The sequence below is a fragment of the Callithrix jacchus genome, chromosome 18 (assembly GCF_049354715.1).
Source record: "Callithrix jacchus isolate 240 chromosome 18, calJac240_pri, whole genome shotgun sequence".
Lineage (NCBI taxonomy): Eukaryota > Metazoa > Chordata > Mammalia > Primates > Cebidae > Callithrix > Callithrix jacchus.
The window spans coordinates 32,376,208-32,382,314 of record NC_133519.1 but is presented as its reverse complement, the minus strand read 5'-3'; positions in this window follow the sequence as shown (position 1 = coordinate 32,382,314).

Below are 6,107 nucleotides of genomic sequence, written 5' to 3'. Positions count from 1 at the left end.
AATTCCCATCAAAGTATCACCATCAGTCTCTATATAACTAGAAAAAACACAATCCTAAAATTTACCAAAAAAAAAAAAAAAAAAAAAAGTCCACATAGCCAAAGCAAGACTAAGCAAAAAGAACAAATCTGAAGGCATAAGGCCATAATTACCAAAACAGTGTGATACTGGTATAAAAATAGGCACAAGGACCAGTGGAACAATATAGAACCTGGAAACAAACCCAAATGCTTACAGCCAACTGATCTTTGACAAAGCAAATAAAAATATAAAGTGGGGAAAGGCCATCCTTTTCAGCAAATAATGCTGAGATAATTATCAAGTTAGTGTCATTGTCTCAGCAAGAAAATAACATTTTATTTTTCATTGAGCCTAACAGAACTCTACCATGTATGAGAGTAGCTCAATCATTTGCTGAGTTAAAAAGCAGGCACATCACAATTCCTTAAAAGAAGTGTTCTCTACGAAAGAAAAAAAATGATTGGATAAAACGTAAGTTGTAGATGAATGGAGACTTGCCTGGAAATCTTTATCTCACTCCCCAGTCTCAAATGACTCCTACCACAATTTTTATCTGAGCCTAATCTTTAATAAGTGAGTTAGAGAAGCTGAAGACTTTAACCTCCACTTCTTTCCTTCTTTCCTTCCCTCCCTTGCAGAAGTGTAAGAGTTATTTTAGAGTATGTGCCTAAGAATGGAATTGTTTGATCTAGGATACACACATCATGAGCTCTTCAAGAGAATGTCAAATTATTTTGTAAAATGTTTGTATCCATTTTCACTAAAGCACAGTTTATAATGATTTCTTCTGTTCCATGTCATCACCATGACTTAATTTTTGCAAATCTCACAGTGCATCTTGTTTTGATTAAAATTTGTATATTGTAGGTGATTAATGGGTTGAGCCTTTTTTCAAATATTTAATTTGTATTTGTACTTACTTTTCTTTGAACTACCTGTTAATGTCTTCTCTCAGTTTTTGCATAGAATCATTTGTATTATCCTTATTTATTCATATATTTAGTATACTAATTTCTGATTAATTATTGATGGTACCCATTTTTTACCCATTTTTTCTTCAATAATTTCTTTTGATAAACAAAAGTTCAACATTCTCATTTCAATATAGTCAAATTATACTTTTTCTTTATGATTTTTGCTTTTTGAATCTTAAAAAAGTTATCCTTCTTTTACTCTTTTATCATAAAGATGTTTTCCCATGACATGTTCAAAGAATTTTAGAGATTTTCTTTTCACATTTAAGTCTTTAATCTGCCTGGGTAAGGTCTGTGCACGATACGAGATGGAGACACAGTTATGCCAACACCAGGACCATTGTTGGAAATCTTCTCCCTACTGCAATACCATCTCTGTCTTATGTCAACTTGCCATACATGAATAGATTTGTTTGGGGCTCTGTGTGGGTTCTGTTTCATTAACCTTTTTACCTATTCCTGTACTAATAACACCCTGTAGTAATTTCCTTCTCCTGAGGCAGATTCTTTTTTTTTAGCTGTGCTTCCCATTAGCACTTATGAGTGGTAAATTCTCTCTTTGTCTGAAAATATCCTTATTTCATCCTCTGTGCTGAATTTCACTTTTAAGTATTATGCGATTTTAATTTGACAGGTATTTTACTTTGAATGTATGTTCCCAAACATTTAGCTTATTGTACTACTGAATGAATATGCTTTTTGTATGACTTTTCTTTCTTTCTTGTTTTCCTTACTTCTGACTCTCTCTTCATGATAATTTACTTTTTAATACTAGTTACTTCCCCACCAAGGAATCCCCTGTGAGAAAGAAAACCAAAATGGAGAAATTCAGAGTTTCTACCTTCTCTCGCTGAAGTCAGTATTTCTTTCTTCTGCATTCATTGTTTTTCTTTCCTGCCTGGAAATTGATGACTAGTAGGCTTGAAATCTATATCATAACCTCACTTATTCAGTATGAATATAGCCAAGAATGGTGTGAGGGGGTAGCAAATAGAGCATTGCAGCTGCGAGAGAAAAATTATTGGCATAAGGAAACAAATGCAATGAGCCAGAAACCAGTTCAACCTATACCAGCATGAGAAACAGTCACAAAATCCTATGTGACCCACAGAGATAAACAGAAGTTGACAAAGGCATTTTGCAGAAATCAATGTCTTTCACTCTACTCAGGAATTATGAGTATGAAATATAGAATCTTAGAACACTTAATAATCCTCGTTCAAATGTAAATAATTAATGTTCATTTTATAGTGGAAGAAAATCCGTTCTGTAAAAACTGAGAGACTTGCTAATATCAATTGCCAGATAAGCAATACTGAGTGTCTTGAGCCAGTGATCGCCATTCTGTCTCCCAGCACCAAACACACTGACCTTTTCAGCATAGAAGGAGTCATCAAAACATCACTGAAATGGGGTTAAGAATCTGGATATGTGTTAAAATTGCTTGTATACAATACAAGAAGAACTAGATAAACATCATAAGCTATAACTTAGCATTAGCTTACTCCAAAGATCATAATGATAATAGCTAACTGATGATAATGACTAACTGAACATGTACTATGTGTTAAGCATGGTGGTATTTTTTGTGTGTATATATATACATAAATGGGTATGTAATGTGCCCACTCCCAGATGAAAACTGGCATGGTGGATTATTTCATCTCATCCTCACAATAATCAAGTAAGACATATACTATTATCATCATTTTTATATTAAAGAAGAGGAAAGTGAGGCTCAGGGAGACTAAGAAATTAGTTAGTTGAGATAACCCCATATATAAGTGGTGGCAATGAATTTCTAACTCAGTTATATCTGCTTAATTCCAGGTAAGACCCTTCCTTCTTAATATCATGAAATAATCTCACTAGAAGTTTCTTTGGCCTGTTTGATGTCATCTACTCTATCTTTATCTTCATGAGAATTCTTTATGGTATTTGTATTAGACAAAACTCCATGTTGCTAGTGCAGAAAACCCAACTCAAGCTGGCATTAACAAAAACAGACTTAGATAATGTGCCCACTCCCAGATGAAAACTGGAACCAGGGTAACATTATGTACTGACTGGCTCAGGCATGGATGATATACCCCTCTGCGTACCACAAATGGTGGTGGGGGCAAAATGGATAACTTGAACTGCGATCTGGGCAATTACTGAAGCCAGGGATGGGGACAATCCCATCAAAATTGAATGGCTGTCCCTTTATCTGGGGAGGGAGAAAATGGCAAAACAGAAGCACAAGAAGATGAAGAAAAATAAATCAGAGTCAAATAAATGGAATCTTTACTTCCTCTCTCAGTAAAAGATTGACACACAAATAAAACTTAAAAAAAGATTATGGCTACATTCTGTATCTCCAAAAAATTCTGGCTGGGCTTAGTGGCTGATGTCTGTAATTCCAGCACTTTGGAAGGCTGAGATGGGAAGATTGCTTGAGGCTAGGGGTTTGAGACAAGCCTGGACAACATAACCAGACTGTGTCTCTACAAATGCATGCCCATAGACTTAGCTACTCTGGAGAATGAGGTGGGAGAATTGCTTGAGACTTGGGTGGTTAATGCTGCAGTGAGCCATGATCACACCCCTGCACTCCAGCCTGGGTGACAGAGCGAGACCCTGTCTCAATAAAAAGAATTCATGGACAATGTATGAATTCATTATATATTGTGGCATTTTAACAAATTATCCCCAAATTTAGTTGCTTAAAAGAATAAACACATTTCTGTGGGTTAGCAACCTGGGTGTGACATAACTGGCTTAGGGTCTCTCATCAAGTTGCAGTCAAACCGTTAATTGGGGAGGGATTTGCTTCAAAGCTGACTTACATGGTTGTTAGTGGATTTCAGTTTCTCCTGGGCTGTTTGACTTAGCACTTCAGTTCCTTGACATGTGGGCCTCTCCACACGGCCACTCACAATAGGCAGCAGTCTTCCCACAGGGCAAACAAACAAGAGAGAGAAAAAAGACACCCAAGACAATCTTTTAATAACCTCTTCTTAGAAGTGACATCCCATCACTTTCACCATATTTTATTCTTTAGAGGTGAGTCCTTAAGTCCAGCCTATACTCAAAGAAAGAGGATTACAGAAAGAGGTAACTACCAGGCAGAAAGAGGGTGGGGATTCTTACGGACTGCTGTGGACTGAATGTTTGTGTTTCCTCAAAATTTTGATATTGAAATTCTGAGCCCTAGTGTGTTGGGATTTGGAGAAGGATGCCTTTGGGAGATAGTTAGGTCATGAGGGTGGAGCCCATATGAAGGGGATTAGTGCTCTTTTATTTTTTTATTTTTATTTTTCGAGACGGAGTTTCACTGTTGTGCAATGGCACAATCTCGGCTCACCGCAACCTCTGCCTTCTGGGTTCAAGCAATTCTCCTGCCTCAGCCTCCCGAGTAGCTGGGACTACAGGTGTACACCACCATGCCCAGCTAATTTTTGTATTTTTAGTAGAGACAGGGTTTTACCTTGTTGACCAGGATGGTCTCAATCTCTTGACCTCTTGATCCACCTGCCTCGGCCTCCCAAAGTGCTGGGATTACAGGCGTAAGCCACCGCGCCCGGCGGGATTAGTGCTCTTATAAGAAAAAACACAAGAGCTTGATTTCACTGTCTGCCATGTGAGCACACAATGTGAAGAGAGCAATCTGCAAACCAGAGGGCCCTCACTAGATACTGGATTGGCCAGCACCTTGATCTCTGACTTTAAATCTTCCAGAACTGTGAGAAATAAATGTTTGTTGTTTAAGCCACATAGTCTATGGTAATACTTTAGAGCAGACTGAACTAAGACAGGGGTCACCTTAGAAGCTGCCTATGATAATGTGTGCATTTGTGTATATTAGCATGTGTATATGGATGGGCAGGGGGTCTGTGGGTGCACACGGCATAGGGCCAATGGTGTAATTGATATCTTACATATTTTCCTCTTAGGAACATTAGGGGAGCAAAACAGTAGTCATGGTCCCTGTAGGGAACAGATGGAATTCACAAATTGGGAATTTGAACTGGTTTAATAAAGGGACTGTTTACAAATATGTGGGCAAGTACAAGAATATTACAATGCGCTGGGCATGGTGGCTCACGCCTATAATCCCAGCACCCTGAGAGGCTGAGGTGGGCGCATCATGAGGTCAAAAGATTAAGACCATCATGGCCAACATGGTGAAACCCCTTTTCTACTAAAAATACAAAAATTAATTGGGCGTGGTGGTGCGTGCTTGTAGTCCCAGCTACTCGGGAGGCTGAGGCAAGAGAATCATTTGAACCTGGAAGGCAGAGATTGCAGTGAGCTGAGATCACACCACTGTACTCCAGCCTGGCAACAGATCAAAACTCTGACTCAAAAAAAAAAAAAAAAAGAAAAAGAAAAGAAAGAAAGAAAGGAAAAGAAAAGAAAAGAAAATTACAAGGAATCGGGCTTGTCACTTGTCACATCACTCCCTCTGGGCCTCAAGCAGTCAGGTAAAGGAAAAATGAACACAATCGGGAGAGGATATTTGTATGAGAAGACCCCTGTCAGATGTATGACCTTCTGCTAAAGTATATGGTCAGCTCATGGAATCTCCAAAAAGAAGGTGTCAAGGAAATAAATACCTTGACCTCATTTTCCTCCAGTCTCCTCCTGGCACTATCCATTGGCTAAAGCCAAGTAGAAGCCAGAGGCAATGGAGTCCACTGATGTAGGACAGCCACCTGGGGAACACATAGTAATGTGTGAAGAGTGAAGACTAGATTTGGAGGGGCAATCAGAAGATACCCAGTGCAGAAAACAAATGTACTTAAGAGTAAAAAATCATATCCATACTAGGCAGAGAGGAAGAAACAGGCTTACGTGAATAGTTGTTTACAGCAAGCTAAAGGGAAGTTTGCTGGCAGAGAAGGATATTTAACATCAAAACAAGCTTTCAAATAATTGCCTCTCTTGAAGATCCTTCAAACCATGAAACATGTATACATCTCCAAAATGATTTGGGAGAAATTGTACTGATGAAAGGAGCATGGGTGGCTAAGATGACTTTGAAGGGTCCTTGTAACTTGAGGATTCAGTGTTCTAGCAGGAGTGATGGAAATCAGGGAACAAGATCTCCTGCAAAATATTCACAACTCT